The following is a 25,145-nucleotide window of genomic DNA, read 5'->3' on the forward strand; positions in this document are numbered from 1 at the left end:
TTGGTGCGCTACATGTCTTTTGACCAGGTGGTCAAGGTTGTGAGGCGCTGTGGTGTCGGCTCTGAAATGCGACATCACGTCAGTGCATCCTGAGAATTTTGTGCTGCTTGGATTTTCATTCAAAGGCCTGTTTTATATGAACAGGATGTTCCCAATGGGGCGCTCAGTTTCTTGTGTGGCCTTTGAACATTCCAGATCCTTCTTAGAGTGGACTTTTGTGTCACCAGCTACATTGCCGGGACATGATCCATTATTTGGATGATTTTCTTTTTGCGGGGCTGGCGGTTTTGGGCCAATGCGCCCGTCTTCTGGCTGCCTTTGTCAGCCTTTCTGGGGAATTAGGGGTCCTGCTGGTCTACGAAAAAACAGAGGTCTCTGGGATGGTGTTGATATTCCTGAACATTGAGCTAGGCACGGTGCAGCAAATCGCATAGTTGCCAGCTGAAAAACTAAGAGGCCTCTGAGTGAGGCTGTCCTCCTTTAAGGAGAACTGCAAAGTTTCCCTACTGGAGCGTCAGCAGTTGGTAGGCACTTAAATTTTGCACTGGGGAGAGCATTCCTTCAATGCCTATGTGATGCCATGGGCTCCCTGGGCTGCTCCACCACAGGGTCAGGATAAGTAAGGGTATGTGGGTGGACCTTGAGGTTTGGGAAGACTTCCTTGTCTCCTTCAGTGGGGTCACCTTTTGGAAGGATGACCTGTTGCTGGAAGCAGAGCTTTCAGGTTACCTCTGATGCCTCTGGTTCTATGGGCTTTGGAGTATGTTTCCATGGGCACTGGTACACTGAACAATGACTAGTCTAATGGTCTGTAAAGGGTCTTACTATAGACCTCACCTTAGAATTTTTCTGATCCTTGTGGCAGTTTGCTTGTGGGGGAGGGAACTGGTGAACTACTCTGCCTACTTTTGGTATGACAACTAGGCAGTGGTGCATGTCCTTAACTCCCTTTCATCTAGATTGCCCAGGGTCATGAGGCTGGACAGGGCTTTCATACTCCAGTGCTTGCGGCTGAACATCTTTTTCCTCTCTTATACCAAATATTAAATCTTTTACCATTTCATAATTGTGATAACTGAAACCAATTAAAAAATTACGAAATGATAAAGTGGAATGAATAGTAGGTAAAGATAGCAGCTTGCCCCATCAAATTACTATGTACATTTTTTCAGTGCCTTTTAGGAGAAGGCAATTTCCAGCACTTCCCTGCATCTCCGAAAAGGTGGCAAAAATGGAAGACAAACAACTTGCTACCACTTTGAAATCGGATATGTGCAGACTAAAGGAGAAAAGCTAGCAACATTAGGTGAGTGGGCCATCCCTTTAAGGAAGTATGGAAATGGCCCAATTCTAAATCAAAATTCCACATGCAACTTAAAATGTACCATTGGTAACTGCGCTGTTCATCCTTCAGGCTACAGTAAAATATCCTCATGTATTCCAGTAGAATGACTCCATATTTATTCTAATGAACAAAAAATAGCCCTTGATTAAGCAGTCGGTAATGATTTCTAAAGCCCTTCCATGGACTTGAAATAAAATACAATTGCGGTGTGTGTCGTTATTGTCTACTACCACTTCTGCTGCAGTTAGCAAAATACAAAGCTCTACACAATTCATTTTTTAGTTTTCTGTTGCCCCACATTGAAATGAAAGACTCCAATAAGAAGCAGATACATAGAACACATTCTGCAACAAGATTAGGAATGGCACTTCTTGGAAGGCCACTTGACAGAAACACCAGAATAGATAGGAAAGCAAAAATATTGCTGATGAGATGGGACAAAATAATAATCACTGCCTTGAAATGGGCATTAGTTTGGGGGCTTCTGTTGCCATCTAAACTGCTCAGCATCCTCTGATGGTGCCTCCAAAGAGAAAAAAGTAACAGGAGGGCAGAAGTAGCACAGATGCTTAACGCTGCAAAACACCCAAGTCCCAGCAGAGCAAGCCCATAGGATGCAGTACTTGCTTGGTTGATGTCAGATGTATTTTCATTTATGAAGACATTAGAAATGTTCCCAGTACGCCACAGTTCAAAGTCACTCCACACATAGGGTAGGCTGCTTGCTAAAGACAAAACCAGAGAACCGAAGAGCCAGGTGGAAACCAGTCTGGAAAGACTTACTTTCAAGTGGATGAAGAAGGGGTGGCTGAAGTCTGCAATCTTCACACAGTAGTAGCTGCATAAGGAAGCCGTGAGCCAGAGGTTGCAAACGGTGAAGTACCAGAGGATGAATGTGAACACTTTGGAAATGAGGTCTATTTCAGCGATCGAAGGATAGTATTTTGTCAGGATAGACCATGTCATTGCAAGGCACCCAAGACATATTCTGAAGCTCGCTTGTAAGGTCAAGATCCTGTCTGTGAGTGTCAGGCATTTCTTGTTCATCCAGTCCCGGCAGTTGACAGCCAGTATGAATATGTCCATCCACATTCTTCCCAAAATTAAAATGGCTGCGACCAGGACTGTACCCATGTCAGGCAAGTCTCCTGTTGCACTGCTATCCAAACTGCTTCCCATTCTTCAGGTTGTTTAGGTGACCTCTTTGGAAGGAAAGCCGACTAAATCTGACAGGACAGTAATTCCAAACACCCCAGCTGTCCGAGTGGGCAGAAGCTGAGTTACAGATTCAGTATACTTTCTCTCAGTTTGGTGGTATGGAAAACACTACTTTGTATATTTTCCACCCAAAGCAGAATGTGTTTTGTTATTATCTGTTTTGCTGTAGTGTTCATGTAAATGCTGTCCGTATTTAGTTACTGAGTTTTGGAGTCATTTATCTATATTTAGATTTGAGCCAAAGGGTAATTTCTGAATGTTTAATTTTCTTTTCACAATAAGCAATGTTTGAAATAACCAAGTAGTTGGATTTCTTTTGCTTGGAGACGATCCAGCGAGGAATGGGTGGAAAGTAACATTTGGAAACTAACAATCATCTAGTCAACCAAAACTGTTGAGGTTGTGGTGTCAATTTACAGCTCTAAACTGTGTTTACAGTCCTAAACTGGGTTTCAGTATGTGACCGAGTGGAGGGCAAGTGAACAGGTAGGAATACACGTGAGTCTGTTCACTTGCCATTCAAGTGTCATTCATCACTTGTAGTTTGGTCCCGAGAGTGTATAGGCAGAGCTAAGAAGTGTGTGGGGAAAGAGTGTTCACGGTTAACAGTTAGGGAGCCGGCAATCTACAGAGCCTGGAAAAGCAGTCTTCTAATTAGAATCCCACATAGTGCTAATAAAAGCAAGAAAATTCTAAGAGAAAGGCAGAATACTTAGGATATATTAGGGACCCGAGGGAGTCAAATCCTAATATTGTCAGAGTATTATAAGAGTGTGAGAGGAAGAAGCTGATGGAAACCTGAATTAGAAAGGGACAGGTTAACTGAGCAAAATAAAATAAAGATTGAACAAAGTACATTCTGAAGGGAAAGGAGGATTTGACAGAGAAGAGTGATTGTGACATGAAAGATTGTGACACCTCAGCCTGAAGTTATTAACATACCCTGTTTTGTCTACTGAAGAAAAGTTGCTAAATATCCTGAAACCAATACGCTTCTTGTACAAATAAAGTTTTATTTTGTGTATTGTTAAACCGACAGTTATATGCTATTGCCATACAACAGTCTCATCCTCAGGACCACATCGTCCAATAAAGGAGCCTTAGAGCTTGGGCACAATATGATGGTATTGTGTACTGAGCCTGGAGCTCAGAATGATTGCAGCCCAGAGTGATTTCAGCCAAAACAATGCTCTTTATTGCCAACCAGAACAGACAGATGATGGCAGACGCTATTCACTAGACACTCAACACTGAGTGAACAGAAGCCCTCAATATATACAGATAACCCCGCTCCAAGAATAGCTAGCAACCAATAAGAATGTGTGCTTTACAATACCATCATTTGCATTGACTATATACAATGTATAAGAGAGGCAGGCCACTGATTGGTCCTTATTTGTGAGGACTGATTGGCTGCTGCCTTCAGAAGGTAACCAATGAAGATGCATGTTAATGTGCTCAATGAGGGTTAAGTGCAGGCAATGTAACCAATGGGAATTGCAGGCATATGGAACCTTGGCATAACCTGAAGCTCAGAGTGTAACAGTAATACATTCAATACAGCAATTACCTTAGAGGCTTTGTTTGGCCTAACTCAGCCCAATACACAACAGATGAGTTGGAATTAAACTCCTAGTGGCAGCGTTACATACCCAGAGAGAGAGAGAGAGAGAAATAACAAGAAAGTTAAAGATGTGCCATATCTAACCACACAATTAAAAGAAAATATTTGTGACAATGGTATTCCTTGTGTAAGAAAGTCTTCCCGAATATTTCAGTTTTGTACAGTTTGTGGAAAGCTGCAAGCATTCCTGACCTCTTCAGGCAGGCCACCGCAGGTGGTGGCCACCACAGAGAATGCTGTTGATTTTGTAGTGCGGCACCAGATCAGTGAAGTTACTGTGCTGGGGGCATAGGAAGAGAGGCGATCCTGTATATATGAGGGACCAAGGCAATGAAGGGCTTTGAATGTGATAGACAAAACCTTGAATTTAGCCCAGTAACAGATGGGAAGCCAATGGAGTGACTGCAGAACGAGAGTCCCAGCAAAGCAAGTACATGTGACGTGGACCTTGTTTGGTTGACATCAGATGCATTTTCATTTCTGTAAACATAAGAAAGGTTCCCATTATGCCATATTTCAAAGTCATACCAGATGCAGGGCAGGCTGTTTGCTAAAGACAAAAGCAGAGAACCGAAGAGCCAGGTGGATGTGAGTCCCGAGAGTCTTAGTTTCAAGTGGACGAAGAAAGGGTGGCTGAAGTCTGCAATCTTCACACAGTAGTAGCTACACAAGGAAGCGGTGAGCCAGAGGTTCCAGATAATGAAGTTCCAGAGGATGAACATGAACGCTTTGAAAATGTGGCCTAACTCAGCGATCCAAGGATAGAATATTGCCAAGATGTACCACACTGCTGTATCGCACCCAATACCTATTCTGATGCTCCCTTGTAAGGTCAAGATCCTGTCAGTGAGCGTCAGGCATTTCTTGTTCATCCAGTCCCTGCAGTTGACAGCCAGTATGAATGCATCCACCCACATCCCTCCGAAAATTAAAATGGCTGTGACCAGGATGAAAACTGTGTCTATTTCAGACGAGCCTCCTGTTGCACTGCTGTCCAAACTGCTTCCCATTCTTCAGGTTGTTTAGGTGGCCTCTTTGGAAGGAGACACGCTGGGGGAAAGCTGACCAAATCTGACAGGACAGTAATTCCAAACTGCCCAGATGTCCGAGTGGACGGAAGCTGAGTTACAGATTCAGTATGTTCCCCCCCAGTGTGGTGATATGGAAAACACTACTTTGTATATTTTCCACCCAAGGGAGTATGTGTTTTGTTTTATGAACTAATTTGCTGTCGCGTTTATGTAAATGCTGTCTGTATTCTATTACTGAGTTTTGGAGTTATTAATCTATATTTGTATTTCAGCTGAAGGGTAATTTCTGAATGATTCATTTTCTTTTCACAATAAGCAATTTTTTAAATAACCAAGTAGCTGGATTTCTTTTGCACGGAGAAGATCCAGTGAGTAATCGGTGGGATCACATTTGGAAAGTTACAGCAATCTAGTCAACCAAAGCTGTTGAGGTTGTGGTGTCAATTTACAGTTCTAAACTGTGTTCACTGTCCTAAACTGGGTTTCACTACTTAATCAAGGACCAAGCTACAAGTGACGGATGACACTTGCCTGGTAAGTGAACAGACTCACGTGTATTCCTCCCTGCTCACTTGCCACTTGATCAAGTGGAGTGCAAGTGAATGGCAAGTGAATGGGGAAGAATACACGTGAGTCTGTTCACTTGCCAGGCAAGTGTCATTCATCACTTGTAGCTTGGCCCTGAGTGGCGGGCAAATTGAGAGCAAGTGAACAGGAAGAAATACATGTGAGTGAGGAAGAGAGGTGATCTTGTTGATATGAGGGGTCAAGGCAATGAAGGGCATTGAATGTGATAGACAAAACCTTGAATTTAGCCCAGTAATTGATGGGAAGCCAATGGAGTGACTGCAGAACAAGAGTTATATGCATGGTTGTTGTGGATTTTCCGGGCTGTATTGCCGTGGTCTTGGCATTGTAGTTCCTGACGTTTCGCCAGCAGCCAACTCTCCCAAAATAATTGTCCAGAGGTGTAGCACTGAAAGACAGGGATCTCTCAGTGTCAAACTGTGGAGGAGATGTTTGCAGGTGATTTATATCTACTCAGAAAGGTGGGTTGGGTTGTGTCATCCTGTAAGGGTTTCCCAGGGTGTGAAATGCTAATAGAGTGCTAATGCTTCACTGTATCCTGAGGAGGTTCTTTTGCATATGGATTGGTGCTTGATGTGCTAATCTTCTCTGCAGGGCTATTGCGGGTTGTAGAGTCTTTTGTTAGCCTGGTGTTTTTCAGAACTGAAAACCATGCTCTATTCATTCTTAAAGTCTCTTCTTTCCTGTTGAAGTTTTGCTTATGCTTGTGAATTTCAATGGCTTCCCTGTGCAATCTGACAAAGTAGTTGGAAGTGTTGTCCAGTATTTTGGTGACCTGGAATAAGATACTGTGTCCTGTTTGAGTTAGGCTATGTTCAGCCACTGCTGATTTTTCAAATTATTTTTTGTTATATAATTATTGACGCCTAATTTCTTAGGCAGATTGGTTCGATATACGGGGACGTTGGTCTGGTTTTTCCTGATAAAAATTGGGCTGCTACATTCTGCACCAACTGGAGTCTTCAAATGGATTTCAAAGGAAGACCTGTGTGCAGACTGCATTACAGTACTCTAGACTCAGTGTTACTGTGGCATGGATGCTGGTGGCAAGACTGTGCGGTTGTGGGGAATGCGAGCCAACTCTCCCAAAATCATGTTGTGTGGACTGGTCCTAACATCAAATTGTTGAGCCTGATGACCCATCAGGTTAGAAGCTCAAGGACCGGGCTCACAGACTGAACACAGCCCCCCTCTACCAAAAAGTAGCCCATAGCTTTGCATGAACAGTATCATAAAGGAAGGGGGGGTAAGTGTGCCAAAAAGTTTCAAGCAATCCAGTGGTCTATTTTAAATGATGTTGATTTGGGGGACTGCTCTAGTCCTCGGTATTTTCTCGGTATGTTGCATATGGAAAATACAGCTTTGTATGATTTCCAAGGAAAAAAATCTCACCCAAATGACCCTGAATGTATATATGAGTAGTATACATTTACTGGTATGTATTTGCCTTTGGCTCTAAATGGTGTTGGGTAACCACCATCTTTGCAAAATGCCAATTCACTTGATATGGATCAAGAAAATCCTCTTGGTCTGCTTCATGTAGTGATGTTTTTTTTAAAAAAATTATTTTATCAAAGTAAAAAACAGGGATACAAAAAGAAAAACGGGGAGGGAACAGTTAATAAGGTCAAGAAGATTTTGCGACTTATCACTACAAGAGTTCTTAGAATACAGAGTGCACAAAAACTTAATCTTTTTCAATATTTATCCATATAGCAATAAAAATTGCAACTGTTAAGTCCCATTACTATATACTACCCATACTTAGCACCTCCCACCTCTTTCCCCATACTGAGTAATAAAAATTAATAATCAAAAAGGAAAAACTCCTCATAACATTATTACACTATTTCATCTTATCTCTTTATGTAACTGATTAATATAGCAATCCTCTCTACTTATCCCTAGCTTTATCAAAGTTTCCGTATCTACAAACTATTTTAGCAATTATATATTCAATTATATATTCATACAGTTCCCCTCTTGTCAGACTGTAACCTCTTATAAGCTATATACTATAAGTCAGTATGTGATCTTCCAATTTATAAAACTGCAACATCTTATTTATTCTATTCTTTATAAGCAAAATAATTCCCCCCTTTCTCTTCAAATTCACTTATTGGTCTTCTATTTATATAACTCGTCAATTTTGCCATCACTGCATTTTCTGCCATTTTGTCTTTCCAGATTTCCTTGGTTGGACATCTTCTTTCCATTGCATATAATGTTTTATCAATATTTTCTGGTATTATTCCCAGCAGCATAGTCTGGGGTTTCAAGGCGAAATCTAATTTTAATTTTTTTTTGCATCTCAGCATGTATGTCCAAAATTTTTTACTTCCTTTGCATGTCTACCACATATGGTAAAGAGAGCCATCCGCTTCTTTACATTTCCAACATGACCCTATATATTTCTTGTCCATTTTCTCAATATCCTTTGGTGTGATATACCATCTGAAAAACATCTTATACCAGTTTTCCCTTAGAGTTTGACACACCGTGAACTTTATACCCTTTGTCCAAAGATTCTCCCACTGTTGAAATGTTATTTCTTCAAAATTTTGCATCCATTTTATCATGCAGGTTTTGACTTGTTCTGTTTCTGTATCATATTGAAGTAAAAGTTTATAAATGTGACCCAAAATGTGCTCCTTCTTCTGTGTATGTCAGTCTATGGAAAACAGGATACGTTGAAGTTGACTCCCACCTTGCAGCAAGAAATCCAAGCTCTCTTGAGTCAAGGTTTTTTTTATTGAGAAATCATAACTAAAGCGTATATATGTCTATAGGTTACACAGAAGCAATTAAAAGTGTCTGGCTGTACACAGAACTCTTGCTGAGAATGACGTATGGAATGTTTGCTACAAAGTTCCAGTCCCTCCCTGTGAACCCCCACCTCCCACCCACAGTGCCCAACCAGCTGGGCATAGTCAGTGGGAGAATAGGAAGGAACCGTCTCAAGGCCTCTGTGGCGAGCCATCCGAGATAAGTGTGCTGTCTTCCCAGAAGCTGGATGGCTTGTGCGAAAAACTACACACACACACACACACAGAGGATGATTGCAAATGAAGGGAAGATGGAGGGACTGTGGGCAACAGACATGACATTTTGCCCCCTCAAAGGCCCCCCCCTCACCCCCCTGGCCCCGGCTTGGCTGGGTATTTCTTTTGGAAGTTAGTTGTGAGACGTGGAGTGTTAACATGGGAATGTTCGACCCATTCCCTGAAGCTTTCATCAAAGACTTTCCATCTGATTAAGTAGTAAAGTTTTTTGTTTTTCCATTTAGAGTCCAAGATTTCCTCCACCTCATATTGGACTTGGCCATCAATTAGGGTTGGATGTGGAACGCCTCTTTCAGGGTGCCACTCATCAGGTGGGGGAGATTTTTTCAGCAGGCTTAAGTGAAAGGTTGGGTGCACTTGGCGTAGGTTCTTTGGTAATTCAAGTTCTACTGTCACTTCATTAATTACTCTTTTAACTAGGAAGGGACCCATGTATTTGAGTCCTAGTTTTTTGCAGGGCTGATTATTTTTGAAGTTTTTAGTGGAGACGTAGGCTGATTCCGCACACGTTGGATAATGCACTTTCAATGCACTTTATCAATCATTTGAGGTGGATTTTTTGTTCCGCACACAAAAAAATCCGTTCCAAATGATCTATAAAGAGGATTGGAAGTGCATTATCCAACGTGTGCGGAATCAGCCATACTCCCGGTCTCCGGGTTGCAGGTTCCTTTGTTTGGTGTGATGCCGATCTGCATATTTTTTGTAATCCTCTTTGGCTTTCTTTAAGGTCTCCTGGATGATACTCCACTGAGCTGTTAAGGAGGACCACCATTCTCCTAGGTCTCCTGCCTTATGAGTTTCTGGGTTGGTGGCAAAGGGTAGGGCTTGTCCCTCGTATCCGTGCACTATTTTAAAGGGGGAAACCCCCGTGGAACTGTGTACTGCGTTATTGTACACATATTCAGCAAAATGGAGAAAGTTTATCCAGTTGTCTTGCTGATAATTGATGTAGCAGTGTAGAAATTGTTCCAGTATTTGATTAGTGCGTTCTGTTTGTCGGTTTCGGGATGATGGGCGGAGCCTATTCCTTGCTCAATGCCAGCAACTTGGAGGAGCTCCCGCCAAAAGTTGGCCACAAATTGCACTCCCCAATCCGAGATCACTTTGACAGGAAATGAGTGGAGCCTCACTATATGTTTCATGAACAACTTGGCTAGCTTTTTGGCTCTTGGGACAGTGGTACAAGGGATGAAGTGTGCTTGTTTGGAAAACAGATCCACCACTACCAATATGCATGTGCCCCCCTTGGAGGGTGGTAGATCGGTGATGAAGTCCATCGAGATCACCGCCCAAGGTCTGGAAGGAGTCTCTACCAGCTGGAGTAGCCCTGGGGGGTTTCCTCTTCTGGATTTCCCCATTATGCAGACTGGGCAGGTGGACACGTATTGGGAGACGTCCCATCTCATGTTGGGCCACCAGAACTGGCGCTGAATTAGGTGGAGGGTTTTTAAGTAGCCAAAGTGCCCAGCTAATTTGGCATCCTGGCACTGTTGAAGAATTTCTTTGCGTAGACTGGGTGGAATATACAGTTTGTTGCCTTTGTACCACTCACCTGCTTCGGTCTGTGTGAGCTTGTTGCGAGGCACGCCTTCGCCCTCCTTTTCCACTTCCTCTTTCACCCACCTTCTCCAGTCAGAGAGATCAAGTTTCTTATTGAGTTGCTGTTTCACTGTTTGGCTACGGGTTGTCACTGCCCCACCCAGCTGGGTTGGTGAAAACACTTTGTCAATAATTTCTTCCCTCTGGCTGTCATGTTGGGGCATTCCTGACACGGCATCTGCTAGGAAGTTGGCTCGCCATGGTAGGTAATGGAGTGTGAAATTAAACTTGGAGAAAAATTCAGCCCAGTGAAGTTGTTTAGCATTCAGCTTTCTGGGGGTGCGGAGAGCCTCTAAATTTTTATGATCAGTGCAAACTTCGAATGGGCTTCTTGCCCCCTCCAGCCACTGCCTCCATGTAGTAAGAGCAAGTTTACCAGCAAATGATTCTTTTCCCCACACGCTCCAGTTTTGTTCTGCATCAGTAAATTTCTTGGATAGATAGGCACAAGGGTGGAGTTTGCCTTCTGCGTCAAGTTGTAGCAACACCCTCCCCCCTGCTGCCATGTTGCTGGAGTCGACTTGCACAATGAACTTGCGGTTTTCGTCTGGGTGCTGCAGCACTGGCTCCGAGATGAATTTTAATTTCAGCTTTTCAAACGCTTGCTGACACTCTGGGGTCCACTGTAATTTGGCTTGGGGTTTTTTCTCTTGTCCCCCCTTTCCCTTGGTTTTTAATAAGTCTGTCAAAGGTAAAGCTATTTGGGCGAAGTTTTCTATAAACGGTCTATAGAAATTGGCAAATCCCAGGAGAGATTGCAATTGCCTTCTCGTTTGGGGTGCTTCCCACCCCTCCAGTTCCTGTACCTTAGCTGGGTCCATTTTTAGTCCTTGACTAGATATGCGGTAGCCCAGGTAATCCAACTCCTCCTTGTGAAATTCACACTTGGACAGTTTGACAGGCAACTTATGCTTGATTAGGGTGCTTAGCACTTTCTGGACCAGTTCAACATGTGATTCTTTATCCGCCGTATAGATAAGAACATCATCAAGGTAAACGACCACCCCTTTGTACAGGTATTCCTGGAGCACTTCAAGAATAAGTGTCATGTATACAGCTAGGGCGCCTTTAAGCCCAAACGGCATGACTAGGTATTCAAATTGTCCTAAGGGCGTGTTAAAGGTGGTCTTCCATTCATCCCCCTCCCATATTCTAACGTGGAAGTATGCATCTTTTAAATCCAGTTTTGAGAAGACTTTGCCTTGAGCTACTATGCTGAGCAGATCTCGAATCAAAGGGAGGGGGTAGGCATTTGACATGGAAACCGCATTGATGCCTCTAAAATCTGTGTATAGTCTCAACCCCCTGTCCTTCTTTTTGATGAACAAAACTGGGGCGGCATGCAGGGAGCTGGCTGGCCGGATAAACCCCCTCTCCAAATTTTTGTCTATGAACTTCTGTAGCTCCTGGCGCTCTGCTGGGCTCATGGAGTACAGTTTACCCTTGGGTAATTTCTCCCCGGGAATGGCACAGTCAGTGTTGCGGTGGGGGGGGGGAGTTCATCTGCCTCCTTTTCGCTGAACACTAGGCAGAGCTCCCTGTACTCCCGGGGGATGGTTTTCTCCTCCTCCTTGGCTAGTAAGGCAGCATTTAGGGGGGAGAGAGGTGTCCCGCCCCACTCCCTTCTCCACGCATGCGCACCGCACTGACTTCCTTTTAATATGTTAGCCCCCTTCGAGCATTTGATGTAGGGGTCATGGTCTCCTAGCCAGCGGCTACCCAGGATCAGAGGGTATTTAGCTGCATTGCTGACTACGTAGGGATGGGTCTCCCAGTGCTTCCCCATTCCCATGGGCACGGGTTTGGTTTCAAAGGGAGCCGAACTCATGCTTGACCTGTCCATTTGTTCAAAAATGACTGGATCCTCCAGTTCATGGGTTTTCAAGCCTAATCCATTTACTAGGGTGGGCGAGATGATATCTCGGGAGCACCCGGAGTCTATGAGGGCTTGTATTTGCACATGAGTCCCTCGTTCAGGAGTTACAAGCACTACGGGCATGAACAAGATGGCCCCTCTTTCTTTCACCTCAGAAGGGGTGGACTTGGTGACCTGCCGCAGGGGCCCTTTTACAGCAGGTCTAACTCGTTTCCCGATGGGGTGGGTACCTCACCTTCGGGGGCAGCCAATTCCTCAGCTTCCAATCCGGTATCCTGCTTCCCTCACCTTATGGGGGCCTTGCGTTCCTCTTTCCGAGCTCGTGGCGCCGGTACAGGTCTTGGAGCTCCTCTTCCTGGAAGGGCTTTCAGGGGACATTCAGCTGCGAAATGTCCAATATTTCCACACTGGAAACCTAAGCCCTGCCTCCAGCGAGCGTCCCGCAGTTCTCTGCCTCGCCCCGGTCCTCCTGGGGTGGGCCAGCTACGGGTAGGTAGGTTGGCTCATCTCGTCCCCGAGAGCTGGTGTTGTTTTACCAGGCAGACTACCTGCGTGCGGTTTTCGACCTCACAGGACAGTTGCACCCAGCCTACGAGGGTGGGTGGATCATCCTGCATCAGGGCCCAATCTAATAGTTCGGGATTCATTCCGTTCCTGAACAGTTCTATCTTGACTTCTTCATGATAGGTTGGGCACTTGGCGGCGAGTTGGCGGAACTCAGCAGCATAGTCCCTCACCGGCCGGGAACCCTGCCATATGGCCTGGAGCTTCGTGCGGGCTCTCTCCCCCTCCATGAGGTCTTCATATTGGGCTCATAACGCCGCAATAAAGGCTTGTAAATCATACAACTCAGAGGCTCCGGTATCGTGAAGAGTCACATACCATTCTGCTGCTAATCCTTCCAGCTGGGACCCCAGGTGGATAACACGGCTCTGTTCAGAAGGGAACAGGTGGCCCCACTCATTAAAGAATTGCAGTGCTTGCACTATGAAAAAGCACAGCTTGCACAGCTCTCCATCGAAAGCGGCTTCTAGTTTCACCCATCCCATCGGGATTTCCATAGGCCTCGCTCGAGCATCCAGATAGGCGTTGGCAGGAGGCGTTGGATAGCTCTGTTCTATATGTGAGGGTGCTGGTGTTCCCCTGACCAAAGGGGCATTCGGTACAGCCTGCCATGGCTGCAGTGGAGGGTTTGTGCTAGGGGCCCTCCTGGCAGGGATGGTTCACGGAAGCGCCATCAGCCAGGGCCTCGGTAGTCCCTGATCAGGCCGGGGCCCCGGGGCTGTTATTATGGGTGGTCCCTGCCGGGGCCCGATGGCTTGCGTGGCACTGGAAACCGCCGGTGCCACAGAAGGAGAAATAGGCTCAGTCTCAGTGGTGAAAGAACGGGTCGCCTTGGGTGCAACTGGTGGTGGTAGCAGCGGATCAGTTGGAGCCGCTGGGGTGCCATCATCTGTTCCACCAGCTGTGCCATGTGCAACTGCTCTCCCCTCAACACCTGCACTTGGGCCTCCAGTGCGGCATAACGGGCTTCTTTGGCGTGGGCAGCCACAACAGTTTCCTCCCCTCCGGGCGCCCCAAGGATGGGGGTCATGACCTGGAGGATCTCCTACTACCAGGCACGCTGTAAGTCCTTCGCTTGCACCCACTCCTCAGCCCAGAAGTCCAATTCTGGCAGGCCCCCTGAAGTTTGGGTGGCGCCCACTACAACAAATGTCCCAGAAGCATCCCGGTAGTTGCTCCCTCCTGATGAACCACCTTCCTGGGGCTCTTCGCCATCTTCATCGGCTAGCTCCAGTATTTGTACATCCTGCGGCGCTGATTGCGCCGTGTCCAAGGAGACCGATGGCGCAGCTTGAACAGTCGCATGCAGCCCCTGACCCAAGGGCTGTTGTAACTTGTGAGCACTGGCCGCCCATCCCTGCACAAGGCTGGTTACCGCATTATCTGAACTTGTTCCATGAGGACATCCAAACGATCCCCCCAGGCGATGGAGGGAGGGAGGTAGTCCCACTTTCTGGTGCCTCCACATAGCTCCCAGCTGCCTCATCCCACCAGAGATCGGGGAGGTCACTGAGCACAGCCGTGTGAAGCGCCGGTGTAGAAGTTTGGAGTGACTTCCAAGTATATCCCTCTCCCACTTCCTGCTCTGCCAAGTATTCAGGGATGGCGGGTAGTTGGGGGTCCAGACTGCTACTGAGTCTCATCCCAGCAGAGTAGCAGGTGAACAGAGTCCCTCTGCACCGCTCCTTCTCCTCGCGTGGCCTAGGGGCCCACTGTCTCAGGGTAGGCAGGGAAGTCCACGACAGATGTGAAGCCCCGCTCCTGGGGATCGCACCTAAGTCGGCCCATGAGCCTCCACCCAGCAGTATCGGATCCAAAGACTCCGGTGGTTGATTGAAAAGGCCCTTCACCTCCTCTCCCAGGTCGTACGACTCGATCGGTGTAAATCCGGTAGCCATCTCGCTGGGGTGTAGGTTGAAGGAAGGAATCCAAGCTCTCTTGAGTCAAGGTTTTTTTATTGAGAAATCATAACTAAAGTGTATATATGTCCATAGGTTACACAGAAGCAATTAAAAGCATCTGGCTGTACACAGTACTCTTGCTGAGAATGACGTATGGAATGTTTGCTACAAAGTTCCGGTCCCTTCCTGTGAACCGCCCCCCCCTCCCAGTGCCCAACCAGCTGGGCATAGTCAGTGGGAGAATAAGAAGGAACCATCTCAAGGCCTCTGTGGCGAGCCAGCCGAGATAAGCGTGCTGTCTTCCCAGGAGCTGCATGGCTTGTGTTCTTGAATTCTGTAAAATCTCGTAATTGTCCTCTATTAACTTTAAGAGCTTCTTTTAATCTGGAGACTACCTGAAAGTATATTAGCCATTATATTTTTATTCCTTCATCTTGGATTTCTTGCCATGATTTTATCTTTCCTTGAGAGTTTATCATATCTCTATATGTTATTAAGTCATTGTCTTTTCTCTGGTTTTTATCACAAAAATCTTCAATTGGTGATAATATTGGCGATATCAATGGACTTATTCTCTTTCTAATTGATTCCCAAATTTGTATCAGGCTGTCCCTTATAATATGATTCTTTTGTTGTCTTCTTGTTCTTCTTGTCACTCAAAGGTAATTATGCAGCCCATCTGCTAAATCCACCGCCTCTAGTTTTATTAATCTGTTCTTAGGGTTTCGTAGCCAATCAATAATCCAAACCAAGCCAGCTGCTTGATAATATAACTTGATATTTGCAACCGCCAGCCCTCCTCTACTTCTTTCATCTTGTAGTACCTTGAATCTTACTCTTGTTTTTTTTTTGCCATTTTAAAACAAATTGATTTATTTGTCTCTGCCAGTCTTTCAATGCCTTATCTTTTATACTAATTGGTAACATTTGAAACAAAAAATTAATTTTTGGTAAGATATTCATTTTAATTGCAGAAATTCTTCCTATCCAGGACAGCTTTAACTTGGACCATCTTTCTAAATCTTTTTGGATTCTCCTCCACAATGCCTCACAGTTATCTTTAAACAGTGTTTCCTTTTGTCCTGCTATATTTATGCCCAAATATTTCACTGCACTTGTTGCTATCTCACATCCTGATACTTCTCGAATTCTTTGTTCTTTTTGCCTTATTAGAAACTTGGTGATTATTTTTTTCCTATTGATTTTAAATCCTGAATATTTTCCAAAATTCATGAGCTGATCCATAAACTCCATCAAAATGATCTAAAATATCTAATCTATTGAAGAAGCAGAAAGTAGATATATTATGTCTTCAAGAAACACATATTAAGATAAAGCATGAACATATTTTAGAGAACAAAAAATTAGGTAATATATCATCCGTGGAAGAGAAGAAGAGAGGAGTGGTGGTCTATGTTAGAAACCAACAAATTAATATAATGGAGAAAATGAAAGATTTAGATGGAAGATATATATTATTGAGAATTAAACACCCAGATGGGAGAATTAGCATCTTAGCTTCAATTTATGCACCAAACACTGCTAAAGAAAAATTTTACGAAAATCTTTTTGATAAACTGCTGGATTTTCAAGAAGGAGAAATTATTATTTGTGGGGATATGAACAGAGTGCTGGATAAAAAGATGGATTGATCAAAAAGAACAAGAGGAGGGAAACTACCTAAAAATGCCGTGCGTCATATGAAGGTACTTCACTTGATAGATGCTTGGAGAACTCTGAATGCTAAAGGATTATACTTTTTTCCTGATAGACATACTCAAGGATAAATATGTGCTGGATATCTAAAACTGCATTAATAAATTTAAAGAAAGTAGAGATACAACTGAAAATCTATGCTGATCATAATCCCTTACTGATAGAGTGGCAAGAAGAAAGCAGGGCAAGAAGATGGAGGCTAGATGACAATATGCTATTACAAGATGATATTTTAAAAAATGTAAGAAAGATTTAGAAGAATTTTTCAAATTGAATTGTACCATTGATGTTTCCATTACCACCGTTTGGGAAGCAAGTAAAGCTTTCATGAGAGGGAATCTGATAGCCTTGATAGCAAAAAAAAGGAAGGAGAAAGCAAAAAAGATGAATGAAATCATAGCCAAAATTCAATACTTGGAAGAACAACATAGGAAATCACTTAAGAAAACAATATTGATTGAGATTAAGCAATTAAGAAGTCAATTGGACTTATTGCAAGTTGAAGAAATGCTGAGGAAATTAAGTTTTATCAAGCAGAAACACTTCGAGCATGCAAACAAACCAGGTCGCTTCCTAGCTTATTGTCTAAGAAATGAAACTGAGAGAAGAAAGATCACAGCAGTCAAAAAACATGATGGAATTACAGATATAGAAAAAGAAATACATCAACAATTTAAACCCTTTTTTTCTAAATTACACGAGAAAGAAATTTCCACGGAACAAGGAATAGAAGACTACATCAAAGGTACATTAGTCTCAAAGCTTAAATCAGAAGATAAAGAGATGTTGAATCATAATATTACAGTGCAAGAGATTACACAAACTATAAAAAAAATGAAAAAAGGTAAAGCACCAGGCCCCGATGGATTAACAGCCATGTACTATAAATGCTTGGAAGAAGAACTGATGCTGCTGCTCCAGAAAGTGATGAATAAAATAAGTGAAGGTAAGATTTTACCTGAAACGTGGCAGGAGGCACATATATCGTTGATTTATAAAGAGGGAAATGATCCAACGTTACCTCAGTCGTATAGACCTATTGTCAGTCTATGGAAAGGAGGATACTCTGATTTTGTCTCCCACCCCTTGCAGCAAGAAATCCAAGGTCTCTTGAGTCAAATGTTTTTTATTGAGAGTTTATATATTCAGACAGTACAAGTGTCCATAGGTTATTCAAAGGCTAAAGCAAGCTTCTGGCTGTACATAGATCTCTTGTTGAGAATGACGTGTTAAGGGCTTGCTACAGTATATCAAACCCTCTAAACCATCCCCCACCCTCGGTGTCTACCCAGCTGGTACAGAAGGTGGGAAAGTGGAAGGAAGGAGCTGTCCCAAGGCCGCTGTGGTGAGCCATCTCAGATAAGGCTGTCTCGGGGACTTTTTTATATAAAGTAATACAAAATTTAAACTGTGGCCTAAAGTTTGAAAATTGAATAAAAGGAATTTATGCAAAGCAAAAGGCAAAGATTTTAATTAATGGAGTATTAACAGAAGAACAACAAATGGAAAAGAGCACTAGACAAGGATGTCTACTATCACCACAACTATACATTTTAGCAATGGAGATTTTTGCTTCAAAGTTAAGAAGACTAGACTTCAAAATAAAAGGTTTGGAAGTAGATGAGGAAGAATTTAAATTGAAATGCTATGCAGACGATATGCTTCTGACAATTTTGAACCCACAGGAGACAATACAAGATGTTATGGATCAGCTCATGTAGTGATGTTGAAGGCCAGCACTGCAATCTTTAGCAGAGTTACTCTGTAATTCTCCTACATATACAGTTTCTATAATCAGGAGGGATTTTGACAGAGATTCATCAGTTGATAGATTATATTTGCAAATAAATAAGCAATAGTTGCGATAAAGGCTCTTTCCTTTGTTTTTAGATCTGCCTTGTTCATATCCCACTTTAGGGCTGTAATATATGATACCGCCAACTCCTGGCATCTCATGGGTGCATGACAAGAATCACAGTCAGATGTACATTAGGAAAAGAGATCTTTAAAACTTCTAGATTGTTCAACTGTGTGACAGACCGCTGTGAGGGGGGGACAAGAACTTCCGGGTTTCCCTTCTGCCCCACTTTTGCCAGCACAGAATGCACAGTTTAATGTAGCAGTAGCAGTAGGTTGAATTGTATATGGCCAAAGGCCGTCACAATACAAAGTTAAAAAACAGAGAGTGATCACTGCCCTTTGAGACTTCTTCTTAATTTTAAGCAGGGTATTGATCTAAGCCCTACTTTAGATCCTCCAGATGAGATTCTTCCTGGGGCTAGAAGAATGAAGTGGTCTGACCAGTTGCTCACGGACCTGGCGCAGGTATTGACAAATGACGCACTATTGTCCCGGCGTCAGACTTTATTGCAACCTGGTAGTAACACTGTCAAACTTTTTGATGAGATTGTTAGCTCCTTAAAACCCATGATTTCTAACAACAGACCATTAAATTCTAAAAAAACTCATGGCATTGGATGGTTTGACCAGGAATGTAAAATGGCCAAGAAAGAGTTAAGTAACTATACACGTTTGATTCGTTACCACAAAGATGAAGCATCTGTAACCCAGCTCTTGCTCCTTAGATCTAAATATAAAAATCTTCTTAAAAGAAAAAAACTTGATAATGCCAAACACCTATGGCATGAATTAGGTCTGGCAGTCGCAGAGAAAAGAGAGTCGCTTTTTTGGGAACTTGTTTCTTTTGGGCTTGGCAAGCCTCCTTTTCAGCTTGAAGCTCAAATCTCAGGAAAAGACTGGCATACACATTTCAGCAAAATTTTTGGAGCGCCTTCGTCCCCATCCTTGACTGATGGCATACAGAGGCAAATTTCCCACTCTGAATTCTCTGTATCTCCTAATTGGCTCCTAGTTACTGAACCTGAGATTAGAGATCTTATCAACTCTCTAGCCTCAGGAAAAGCTCCAGGAGAGGATTTTATTTCTCCAGAACTACTAAAGTCCTTTCCTGACTGGTGGTCGCCAATACTTGCCAGAGTCTTTACGCAGATTAATGAAACTGGCGTTTTCCCGTCAGGATGGAAACTGAGTATTGTAGCTCCTATTCGTAAGAAAGGTGATAAAGCAGATCCAAAAAACTACCGTCCCATAAGCTTGTTGAATATTACAGCAAAACTTTATAGTAAATATCTTCTGCATAAATTGGAGGACTGGGAAATTTCTAATCATGTAATCCACCCCAATCAGGCTGGCTTTAGAAAGGGCCAAAGTACAGTTGAGCACTATCAAAATCTTTATCAATTAGCCCTATCAGGCATAAATGGCCCCACTAAAGCCCTTTTTGTAGCATTTGTAGATCTTGCTGCTGCATTTGATTCTGTAGATAGAAATCATCTCTGGAAGAAGCTAGCTAGCACCGTTTAATGTGATTTCCCCCAAAGTACGTCTGACTGTGAGTCTGGTTGCTCATCCATGACCCGACACATGTTGGCTCCATCGTGTAGATAAGTCCTTAGGAGAAGAACATCTGGGGGGAAACGGGGAATGTATCTTCCAAAGAGTTATCTGCCATTTGCTAGGTAAAAACAGTGTTTCATACCTGTAACTGTTGTTCATCTAGGTCTTCCGTGCAGTAACACATGGGACTGCGCACGCGCAGGCCTGCTAATCTCAGAGATTTTTATAGCTCTGAGCCACTAGGGGGCGCCCCAGCCTCCCAGCGCGCATGCGTGGCTGTCTTTTCCCGCCGAAAAACGGCTCCTAAGAGGCGGGGCGCCCCCGACGTCCCCTCAGATCCTCTTCCGCCACCGACTGCAAGGTAAATATCAAGAGAATTAGCGGGGAAGGAGGGAGGGTATGTGTTACTGCACGGAAGACCTAGATGAACAACAGTTACAGGTATGAAACACTGTTTTTCATCGGCGGTCTTCCTGTGCAGTCCCACATGGGAGATTACATAGCCAAATACCTGGGTGGTAGGCGCAGAGAGATCATGACAGGAATATTGATTGTAGGACCGCTGTACCCACTGCAGTCTCTTTCCTGTCCAAGACGTCCAACGCATAATGTTTCACGAACATGTCAGCAGACGCCCAAGTCGCCGCTTTGCAGATATCTTGCAATGGAACACCTCTCAGGAGGGCAGCCGAGGACGCCTGAGACCTGGTGGAGTGAGCATGAACCTCCAAAGGACAAGGCAGGTTAGCACCCTTATAACTCAACAAAATAGCCTGTACCACCCAATGGGCCAGGGTCTGAGAGTTACCCCCCCTTTCCTTCTTGGGGCCTGCAAAACAAACAAAAAGGTGAGAATCTTTCCTGAAAGGTCTAACCCTATCTAAATAGAAAAGGAGAGCTCTCCGTACATCTAACGTATGAAGAGACCTCTCTGCTTCTGAGGTAAACTCTTTAAAGAAAACAGGCAACGAGATCTCCTGTGCCAAATGAAATTTCGAGACCACTTTAGGTAGGAACTCAATCTTAGTACGAAGGACCACCTTATCCTGATGAATACTCAGAAAAGGAGGGTCACAGGAGAGGGCAGCTAACTCACCCATCCGTCTAGCAGACGTAATAGCTACTAAAAAGGCTACCTTGAAGGATAATAAATTCAAGGGGCAAGATGCCAACGGTTCAAAAGGTCTAGAAAGGAGTCGTGTCAGCACTAACGGCAGCGACCACTGGGGAACCAATACCCTAATTGGGGGAAACAAATTATTAAGCCCCTTCAAAAACAGCTTAGAAGTGTAATGGGAAAAAACTGTCTTTCGGTCAATAGGAGGATGGAAAGCCGAAATAGCGGCCAAGTACACCTTAACGGAAGAATTAGCCAATCCAGATTGCTTAAGACCCCAAAGAAAATCCAAAACCTCAACGAAGGACGAAGCTGAAGGGTCAACCCCTCTGTTCCTACACCAAACAGAAAATTTGTTCCATTTCAGAGAGTAGGACTGTCTGGTGGACAACTGACGGGCATTCTGGAGGATGTTCATCACCTCCGCCGAAAACCCTAGTCCTGGAGGATCAACCATGCCATCAGTCTGAGTGAATGTACTTTGTGATGAAGCACTCCTCGAAACGACAGGAGATCTGGACAGTCCGGGAGATGATGCATCTGATTGTGCAGTCTCATAAGGGCATGGAACCATGGCTGCCTTGGCCAATATGGGGCGATCAGGATTGCTGACGCTTTGTCCTTCTGGATCTTGGATATTACCCTGGTCAACAGGGGAACCGGGGGGAACATGTAGAGAAGGGGACCTGACCAACTCAACTGAAAAGCGTCCCCAAGAGACTCGAGGCCGACGCCTCCTCTGGAACAATACTGGGGAATCTTGTAGTTCTCTTCCGAGGCAAAGAGGTCTAACTCTGGGGTCCCCCAGTCTGTAAAAATAGGATGTAAATATTTAACATGAAGGGACCACTCATGCGTGTCCACTGCCAGCCTACTAAGATGATCAGCGGTAACATTCGTCTCCCCTGGGATATGGACAGCTATTAGCCAAACCGAGTGAACTATTGCCCACTCCCAAATCTTCACAGCCTCCTCGCATAGGGGCCTAGATAATGTACCTCCCTGTTTATTCAAATAAAACATGGTTGTGGTGTTGTCAGTCAAAATCTGAACAGTCTTGTTGCATGCCAACTCAGAAAAAGAAACCAAGGCGTAATAAACCGCCCTTAATTCAAGGAGATTGATGTGTTCCTCACACTCAGTCATCCCACAGCCCGTGGGCATAGGACCCTAGGCAATGGGCGCCCCATCCCAAGTTAGAAGCATCAGTAGTAATTGTAAGGTCAGGCTGTCTGTACCCAAAGCCTACCCCCTCAAAAAGGTTAGAGTCATGCAACCACCAGTCTAAAGAAGACAGAACTGTACGAGGGATACTCAATTTCTTGCGTTGAGAGTCCCTTTCTGGACTAAAGGTTCTAGAGAACCACCCCTGAAGCGGTCTCATACGTAACCTTGCTAAGGGTACCACTGCCGTAGTAGCAGCCATGTAGCCCAAAAGGACTTGAACAAGCCTGGCAGGTTGAAATCTACATCCCTTGAATTTTCTAATAAGGGCCTTCAGTTTACTCACCCTGTCTGGGGGCAAGAAGCCAGCATTTTGGTTCCCATCTATGATGGCACCAATAAATTGAATAACCTTGGTAGGGGTGAGCGACGATTTCTTCAAATTCACAAATAGCCCCAACCTTAAGCAGGTAGCCAGAGTAATAGTAATCTGGCGTGAAACATCATCTGCAGATTGCCCAACTATGAGCCAATCATCTAAGTATGGAAAAATACAGCAACCCTGTGTTCTGAGGTAGGCGATTACCACTGCCACACACTTAGTGAACACTCTAGGGGCTGTGGATAACCCAAATGGGAGGACACGGTATTGGAACACTTGAGTGCCATAAATAAAATGAAGAAATTTCCTATGTTCAGGAAATATAGAAATATTAAAATACGCGTCCTTTAAATCCAGTACCCCAAACCAGGAATTCGGGGGCAATAAGGACAGCACCATCTGTAGTGTGGTCATCTTAAATCTCCGAACCCTGATGGATTTATTCAATTTTCGGAGCTCCAAAATGGGGCGAAAACCCCCATCCTTTTTGTCTACTACGAAAAGGTTAGAGTAGAACCCCAGGGAGGAGGGGGTAGAGGGAACTTCCTCGATAGCCCCTTTCAAAAGTAAGGCAGACAACTCCAAGACCACCTCAGGCTGTGGTGACGAGGAGAAAACAGGGAGCGAGAGACTAGGGTAATGAACAAATTCAACTTTATATCCAAATTTAACTATGTCCAAAACCCAAACATCTGATGTGATTTCACACCACTCATCAAAAAAGGTAAACAGCCTGTCCCCAAAAAAGGGTTCAGGACCCTGTAATTGTCAGAATTGCTTCTGAGTAAGTCCCGACTCCTTGGCTTGATGCTGAGGGGTGTTATGTCGGGTCTTGTGCCCTTGTTTCTTTCTCTGGAACGAGGGTTGTGGGCTATATTGCCGCTGCCGTTGGGAACCGTAGCCATAATAAGGTTGATATCGGTGTTGACGATACCTGGGATACGGCTTGAATTGCGGACGACCAGGCTGTTGCTGTGTTATGCCATACGAACGCGCAGTAAGCCTGTCTTTACGTTTCTTCGACAAGTACTCATCCCTCTTGTCCGAGAACAGGTTCTGACCCTCAAAGGGTAGGTCTTCTACCTTGGCACGCGTCTCCATAGGTAAAGCCGTGGTCCTCAGCCAGGCAAACCTCCGCAGCACGAGAGAGGACAATAGTGCCCTAGCAGATGAGTCAGCCATATTTCGACTAACCATAATTTGGTGTCGTGATAACCGAACAGCTTCCTCTTGGATAACTCGGAGGAAGATTCGCTGATCTTCAGGCAACTGAGGGAGAAACGTAGCCACTTTCGTCCAAAGAAGAAGTTGGTAGGCAGACATCATAGCGGCATAATTGGCTATCTTAATGCCAAAAGCAGAAGATGAGTAGACCTTTCTGGCCAAAGAATCAACTTTTCTACTGTCCTTATCGGATGGAACAGATAGGGATCCTTGCTTGGGTTTTGCCTGCATATCTTCTGTAACCAAAGAAGAAGGGGGAGGATGTGCGGATAAGAAAGGACACTGTTCATCCTTAACTCGATAAAGGTTTTCAACCTTCTTGTTGGTTGCTGGGGTCGAGGCGGGTTTCAGGTTAAGCCCCGAGAGCAACTCCACAAAACCTTCAATCATGGGAAAGGCAATAGTTGGAGTCGACCCTGAATACATGTGCTTCAGAATCTGTTCCGAGGAGACCACGTTGATTTCAAGTGCTTTTGCCATTCTCTGTAACAACTCATTGTAAGCGTGGAAATCTTCCGTAGGCGAAGCTTCCTCTGATGGGCCAATGGTTCCGTCAGGCGACTCAGATGGCGAGTCATATTTATCACAGGTAAGGTACTCATCATATTCGGTGTCATAATACCTCGGGGTCCGCCTGGAACCCTCCACTGATGCAGCCCGTAAGAAGGGAGAGCGCGAGCAGCGACTCGGTTCCCGGTCGGAACCGAAGGAATCCTCCCGATAACGACGGATCGAATAAGGACTGTATCTGTCAGAGCGCTTAGATGAACGACCTCTGTCAGAACGGGAAGACCGCGAAGACCAGGAACCACGGGAAGGTGAACGAGGCACCCCTGAAGGAGTCGGAGGTCTATCCACCATAATAACATCAGATTCTCGAGACCTGGTAGACACTGGCGTTCTCTTTGGGGAAGCCGCATCTCTGGAACCATGGGAGTCGGGTCCGAGGAGTTGTTCTTGCTGTACCCGTTGAGGGGCAATCACACTCTCCAAGACTTGTTTGTCAGACTTGGATGGCAGGTGTTTCCTCTTTTTCTTCTTCTTCTTTTCTGAGATAGAAGGAGGAGTTGGGTCCGAGGCTAGCGGACGGTCCGACACCGAGCCGCTGCGGGATGTCCTCGGTTCCGATGGGACTAATGAGCCCCCTCTCTTCGAAGAGATTGCAGCTTTGGAGCCCGAAGGTTCCGATGCTGGCCTCGACTCCGAGGTCGGATCTGAAGAAGTCGGGATCGTCGGTGCCGACGTGGTCCGAACCATCCGTTTCGGGCTCGGGTGGCTGGGTGTTGGAGAACGGGGCGACTTCTCGGAAGACTT

Source organism: Eublepharis macularius, chromosome 1, assembly GCF_028583425.1.
Source record: "Eublepharis macularius isolate TG4126 chromosome 1, MPM_Emac_v1.0, whole genome shotgun sequence".
Taxonomy (NCBI): domain Eukaryota; kingdom Metazoa; phylum Chordata; class Lepidosauria; order Squamata; family Eublepharidae; genus Eublepharis; species Eublepharis macularius.